At 44.3% G+C, this 7,597-nt stretch overlaps 1 long non-coding RNA gene across 1 annotated transcript in view; it reads left to right on the forward strand.

The window, feature by feature from the left end:
- Window positions 1-5,079, forward strand: part of LOC110305353 — a 50,147-nt gene extending 45,068 nt beyond the window's left edge. Inside the window, exons 2-3 of the long non-coding RNA XR_003837617.1 lie at window positions 2,119-2,266; window positions 4,607-5,079. This is a non-coding gene — a long non-coding RNA (uncharacterized LOC110305353). The remainder of the gene's footprint in view (window positions 1-2,118; window positions 2,267-4,606) is intronic.
- Window positions 5,080-7,597: the final 2,518 nt, after the last annotated feature.

Raw genomic sequence — 7,597 nt, forward strand, 5'->3', positions numbered from 1 at the left:
GTCCTGGAACTCACTTTGTAGACCAGGCTGGCCTCGAACTCAGAAATCTGCCTGCCTCTGCCTCCCAAGTGCTGGGATTAAAGGCATGCGCCACCACCGCCCGGCTACAAGGGTCTTCTAAAGATCAGTCAGTTGTCTGTGACACTCTCAGATATGCACGCCACTGAGGAAAGCCTGTGTTGGGATTCTTCCACTGTGGTTTGGAAGAAGGAGGGAAGGACCAGGTAGAGAGCAGTGGACACAGACAGGAACTATTTAACCAATGCTCTTCTACCAGACCACAGACACTTTATTAATTTGTCCAGTGTGACACATGATCACATGAGGATTGGTGCAACCCATCTCCATGCAAATGAAATAACTCAGCAACAGGAGTTCTGTGGGTCATAGCATAGGAAGCATATTGTGGTAGGCCAAGAGACTGGGGAGAGGATTCAGTAGTTAAGAGCATGCACTGCTCTTGCAGAGGACTGGAGGTCAGTTCCCAGAAGCCAGGTCAGGTGGCTCATAACCACCTGTAACTCCAGCTCCAGTGGAGCCAGTATCCTCTTACTGCCTTCACTGAGTACCTGAACACACACACACACACACACACTCACACACACACACACACACGCATATAACTTAAAATGAAAAACACATCTTAAAAACAGGTGACCACCCAAACAACTACTGTGGGTGAGCACTACCCAGTGCTTAAGGTATAGTGCCAGGAGCTACTTGACACATATTATTCTCTCTCTCTCTCTCTCTCTCTCTCTCTCTCTCTCTCTCTCTCTCTCTCTCTCTCTGTGTGTGTGTGTGTGTGTGTGTGTGTGTGTGTGTATCTCATACTTTTTAAAATTACAGTCTTGTGGACTGGAGAGTTGGCTCAGTGGTTGAAAGCACTGCTGTTCTTGTGAAGAGCCCAGGTTTGATTCCCAGCACCCACATGGAGGTCCATCACTTCCTCGGGCACCAAGCATGCATGTGTTGTACAGACATATGTGCAGGCAAAGGACTTCTATGAATAAAATAAATCTAAAAAATTTTAAACACAGTCTTGCGTATTCCAAGCTCACCTTGAATTCAGTATGTAGCTTAAGATGATAGTGAATTTCTGAACCTCCTGCCAGTACCTCCCAAATGCTGAGTTTACAAGCATGTACCACTATGCTCAGTTTGCAAATTCCTGGGGATGGGGCCCCAGGGCTTTATGTGTGCTAGCCAAAGGCTCTGCCCACTGAGCTCCATCTCCAACCTAGTGTGCACTATCCTAAGCTTCACAGTGCTCCAAGATGAGCACCGCCATCTTCAGAACAGGATTCCAGTAAGAAAGGCTCAAAATGTTCAAAAGAAGAAGTAGTCAAGGTCTTTGAGGTGAGTTGCATTTCTGTTGCTGTACACCTTGGCCAAAGGTAAATATAGTATTGAGAGCTTTGGGGGTCGCTTCTAGGAATTTGGCAGGAATTTGATATCAGGCTCGGACAACGAAGTAGGCTCAAGGCAAACACAGCCGAGGACTGTGTTGTGTTCCTTGTATCTGGACCATCCTGATAAACCCAGGGCATAGTGACCACAGGACTCTGTTTATTGCCTTGATTTTTGCTCTGCTTATTCCTTGACTACTTTGTTTATGTCTTAAGGACTGACCACATTCTTTGTATGTACATTGATTGATATAAAAGCAGACTGGAAAAAATTAAACTTGCCTCAGCAAGAACTGGCTGGGGTCATGATACAATGGTGTCTAATTGTTGTTTTTCCTTTTAATCCTGACTCCTGCACTAGAGAACCTGTTGACTGGCTGAACTGGCTTGGTCAATAGGAGGAGGAAGAGACTGACTTACAGTTCCCACCTCTGAAAAGAAGTCAAGGCAGGAACTCACAGCAGCAAATCACATCACACAGTCAAGATCAGAGAAACAAACGCATTCTTACTTGCTCCCGCTTCGTACCTAGCCAGCTTTCTCCTCTCTCTTACTGTTTGGGAATCTGAGCCAGGAACAGTGCAAACATAGCTAAATGGAACTTTCCACACCAATTACCAATCAACACAACCCCCCCCCCCACACACACACATATCAAGCTGATAAAAATAATTACTCAACTGAGATTTTCTTCCCATGTTCTTCCTAGGTTGTGACAAGTTGATGGAAATAACCAGCATAGAATCAAATTTAAGTCCCTGGCTTCCTGAATCCCATTCTTTGCCCCACACTGAGTCTGCATCTCACTCATCCCAAAACAACCAACAGTGACGATTGTAGTGAGAAAGCCAATAAAGGTAAGGGCATGTGGCATATCCCAGGGGTCTCTCTCCAAAGAAGAAAGAGTTATTCTCCTCTGTGTGTAGTTCATACCTGTCAGGCTCCATGCAAAGAGAAGTTCCATCCCCTGTAAATGCTGTACAGCATACCCAAATGACAACCCAGAGACTGCATGAGCCCCAGGCATCGTAATGAATGTGACCTGACCCAGAAGCATAAACTTATTGAAAACATGAGCTCTATTTGCAGGCATTTTTGCTTTTAAATTAAGTATATTTTTATTTATTTATGTTGTGGGGTCGTATATGTGTGCATGTGTGTGGTGTATGTGTGTGGTATATGTACATGGCTGCTTGCAGGTGTTCACACCTACGTGTGTGCATGCAAAGGCCAGAGGATAACACCAGGTGTCCTGCTGTATCATTCTCTACCTTATTCTTTTAAATGAGATCCCTGGAGCAGGACAGGCACTCAGTAATTCGCAGTGATTCTCCAGACTTCTCAACCCCTGAAGAGTTGGAGTTATAGGCAAACACACACTCACACACACACACACACACACACACACACACACACACAGAGAGAGAGAGAGAGAGAGAGAGAGAGAGAGAGAGAGAGAGAGAGAGAGAGAGAGAGAAAGGCCTAGCTTTTACATGGGTGTTGGGATCTGAATTCAGGGGCCATTGACAAGGCTCTGAATTTCAAGATGGAGGACCTGGGGTCCAAGCAAAGGAGTGTTCTGCCCAGCTGTGTGTTATGAGCAGATCTCAGAAAGAGCTTTCTCATCTCATTCGTCCCTGGATCTCATAGCCTCTGTGGATTTCTTTTCTGTAGCTATGTCAGAATACCTGGACAAACTTTAACATAGAGAAGAAAAGGGTTTATTTCAGGCTACCAGTCTAGATGGATAAGATCCATTATGACAGAGCAGAGGAAAGAAGAACGTGGAGGCAGGAGTGTGAGGCCAGCCTAGCAGTAAGAAAGTAGTGAGAACAGGAAGTCAAAACAGGCCACAAACCCTCAAAGTTTGCTCTCCAATGAACCTCTTTCTCCAGTGAGACTCCACCTCCTAAAGGTCCCAGACTTCCCAAATAGCGCCACCAACTGGGGACACTTGAGCCTGGGGGGCGCGCAGATTTCACTTTCAAACCATAAAGGTTAAAGAAAGGCCTCTTATGTGTATTTACGTAGGTGGAGGTGTACGCCTCTCCCTGAACCTGGAGCTTGCCTACCATTTCAGTCAGTCTAATGAGGCTGCTTTCTCTAGAGAGTCCATGTTTCTGCCTCCCACATGTGGGGATTGAAGGCTGGCTTCACATGGCTTCTGACCCAAACTCTGGCCCTGATACTTGCAGGGCAAGTGTTACCAGAGCTGTGAGGACAGAGAGGCAAGCATATGGTCACATGTCTTTCTTGACCACAGCCCAGCCTGCTGAAGAGGTAACACTGGAGTCCAGGAGAAGGCACATATTGCTACGTTGTGAGAAGAATTAATAACCAGACACCCTTCCCACATTGCCAATGTCATATCACGCTGGCACCTAATCAACACTTCGAAGCATTAGCATTGTTTTAATCATTCTCCTATTGGAGAACAAATGTTGCATGTATAATTACACTACTGCATTGTACTGTACAAATAACCATGTAATGACATCGTCAGAATTTCTTGGTTCTTCATGGTAATGCCAAGTATAATTACCATGTAATCTGCCTAGAGCAAACAAGGTTGTAATTATTCTGTAATCCAATCTAATTATGGGGCAACGGGATTGTTATTTGTGTTTAGGAGGAAAATATACTTGCAAAGAGAAGGAAAAGAAATGCATTCTCCTTAGTTGAAGGAATGAAAAGGATGGGGGAGGGGTGTGAGTAAGTGCTGTGTTCAACATGCTACCATCTGTTTTGACAGTATAGACTTCCTTAGGAGGTTAGGGTTTGGAGCCATTTTGAAAGGTCAAGGATTGGAGTCATTTGTAGATGGTCAAGACTGTGAATCATCTTTGGAATGTCAAAGTTTGGGACCAGTATCAGAAGGACAAGGTTTTGGATCATCAAGTTTAGGGGTCATCCTTTGAAAGCTAAGGTATGGGACCAACATCTCCAGTGTAGATCACAAGGTAAAGACAGCAAGGACGAATCAGAAGAGGAAGTAGAAAAGCAGATGTGGGTTGGGGGATGGGATAGGCCAAGTTTTTCATGTGTGTCTCTGTGCCTCTGACCCAGGCCTAGAACAAGAAAATCACATCACTGGGAATGACCCCACTCAGTTCAATGTAACTCAGCGGCCATATTTCCCCACGCTAGCCTTCTCTAGTGGAAGCAAGATTGATACAAGGTTGTGTCTGATTTGACAGAAACAAGAAAGAAGACTGAACTGAAGGAAAACTGGGAGGTGTCATGGAGTGCTGAATGAAGGCATGCGAAGAACTGATGGCTTCCCAGGGCTTCTGTCACGATGGGGTGGCCTGGAACAAGAGAAATATATTGCCACTCTGTTCTGGAGCCTGGAAGTCCTGAGTTGAAATGTCAGCAGAGCCATACACCACAGAAGGTTCTAGTAACAAATCCTTCCAGCCTCTGGCCTCCTCTACACTGGTCTGTAGCCTCTGGGGTCCTAGGTTTGTAACTATGGAGCCTGGTTTCTGCCTCTGTCTCCAGGACACATTGTGTGTATATCACTTCATAGGGCATTCTTTTATTTAAACCTTATAAATTTTATTCAGTATAACTGAGTGCATATGTGTGCGATGTGTATTTGGGCTGTGCATGCCATGACAGTCAAAGGTGGTAAGAGGACCCCTACTCTTCTTCCACTGTTATGTGGGTTCTGAGGGTGACATGTTTGTACAGCAAGTGCCTTAACCCATGAAGCATCTTATTTGCTCTTTTTGAAGTAAAAGGTTTAGTATAAGTTTTAATATTTGTGTTTTCTATGTGGGCATTGGCCATCTCAGACTAAGAGCATGCTTTTGTTCAAATTAAGCTCAATAATTGCATATGTCACAATTATATTCCATGAAGCTTATATTTAGACATCCTGGGCACTAGGACATCAACAACTTTTTTTTAGACAAAGTCTCACAAGACTCAGGTCGTCCTCAGGCTCACAGTGAAGGCAAGAATTGATCCTCCTGCCTCTACTACCTGAGTGCCTGGATATAAATGTGCACCAAAACATCTAGTTTATAAGGGGCTGAAGGTCAAATCCAGGGCTTTGTGTCTGCTCGGCAGTCACTGCAGCAGCTGAGCCATATCCCCAACCCAGGACACCAACAAAGCTACTTGAAGTGTGCTATAGTTTAGATCCTACTGATGGCCCACACCCCTGTTCAATATTGAACACATTAGCCACCATCCTGACACTGTTTAATGGTTGAATAACCTTTTAGAACAGTGTTTCTCAACCTTCGTAATGCTTCAGCCTTCTAATACAGTTCCTCATGCTATGGTGACCCTCCCCTCCCATGATTTCCTTTGCTACTTCATAACAGTAATTTTGCTACTGTTATGAATCTTCATGTAAATATCTGTGTTTTCTGATTGTCTTAGATGAACCCTGTGAATGGGCTGTCCAAGACCAAAAGGGGTCATGCCCTACAGGTTGAGAACCAGGAGGGGTCACCAGCAGTGTATCCTTATAGAAAATATTGGGACTCTATTTCTTCCTTCACTGAGCTGCCTCAGAATCAAAGCAACAGGACCAAGTAATGGGCTCAAACAACCATGGACTAGCATTTCTGAAGCCATAAGAACAAACAAGCACCCTTCTTTCTAAATTTGTTATCTTGCCTACCTTGTTATAATATAAAGCTGCATGGCTTAAGGGCATGTAATTCAGCCTGTGACAGGAGCCGTTCATTAACACCCAGATTCGGCACCCATCTATTAAGCATCTAATACGTACCTTGGAATGTGCCATCTGCTGATCTTTTCTTTTGTACATGTGTGCGTTTATGTATGTACATGTATGTGTGCATGCATGTGGAAGCAGGCATCACTATCAAGTGTCTTTCCTTGGATTTCCTCCACCTTGGTTTCTGAGATAAGAACTCTCACTTGCCAGGGGCTCACAGTCTAAACTAGCTGGGCAACAAGTTCCCTAGGTTACCTGTCTCCCATGTCCTAGAGATTTTCCAAGCATGGCTTTTATTTATTTTTTAATGTTGGTTCTATGAGTCTGAACTTGACTGTTAATGATTATCCAGCAATGACTTTCCAATTGAGCCATGTCCCCGGACCCGTCTTCTATATTTTAAAAAATAAATCTTCTTGGGATGGAGAACTTGCTCAGTGGTTAAGAGAACTGGCTTTTCTTCTAGAGAACCCAAGTTCAAGTCCCAGCATCTACATGGCAGCTTGCAACTGTAACTCCCAGGAGCTCTAATACCCTCTTCTGGTCTCAGTAGGCACCAGACACACGTGTACATAGACATTCAAGAAAAACACCCATAGACACACAAAGTAAATAAACAAACAAATATTTTTTTAGTCCTTAAAATAAATCTTCTGTTATTAATTTCACTTTTTAAAATATTTACTTATTTCCTATGTATGCACGTTTTGCCTATATGTATGTCTGGGTACCCAATGCACGTCTGTTGCTTATGGAAGCCAGAAGAGGACAGCAAATCCTTGGGATTACACACTTGAGAGCTGTCATGTAGGCACTAAGAATTGAACCCAAGTCCTCTTGAAGAACAACCAGTGGTTCTAACTGCTGATCCATCTCTCCAGCCCCAACCACTTCTTTACTAAATTGAACATTTATCATATAAACAGTTTGTATGCCCTCCCTTAAGCCTTTTGCAATTCTGCCAGGTAGGGACTACTACATTATTTTACATGTGAGGAATCTGAGACTAAGCTTAATTGACTCAGGGTCAAGCTTGGACCTGAGACCAAGTAGTGGAACTGCAAGGTCTGTGCTGTAAGATTCATAGTGAACCTTGCTAGGCACAGAACTGCACTGAGACACCTACAGACAGATAGCAAAAGGGGTGGAGAAACTCCAGCTCCTGAGAAAGGTTTAGGAGGGCAACACTGTACTACAAAGAGTTCTCTAAGAGGCTTCTTCTGACAGTAGCTGGGAATGGCTGCCCAAACTCACAGCCAGACATTACTTGGAGTAAGAATCTAAACTGGAGGTCTCCATTAGATGTCTCACCTCCCCTCAGAGATATCACAGAAGATGGGGAAGAAAGACTGTAGGAGTGAGAGGGATGGAGGACATCAGGAGAACATGGCCCACTGGATCATCTAAGCAGGGATCACATGGGCTCACAGAGACCGAAATGGCAAGCATGGTGCCTGCATGGGTCTGTTCAGGTCCTCTGCATATATGTTAT

Source organism: Mus caroli, chromosome 1 (genome assembly GCF_900094665.2).
Source record: "Mus caroli chromosome 1, CAROLI_EIJ_v1.1, whole genome shotgun sequence".
NCBI lineage: Eukaryota > Metazoa > Chordata > Mammalia > Rodentia > Muridae > Mus > Mus caroli.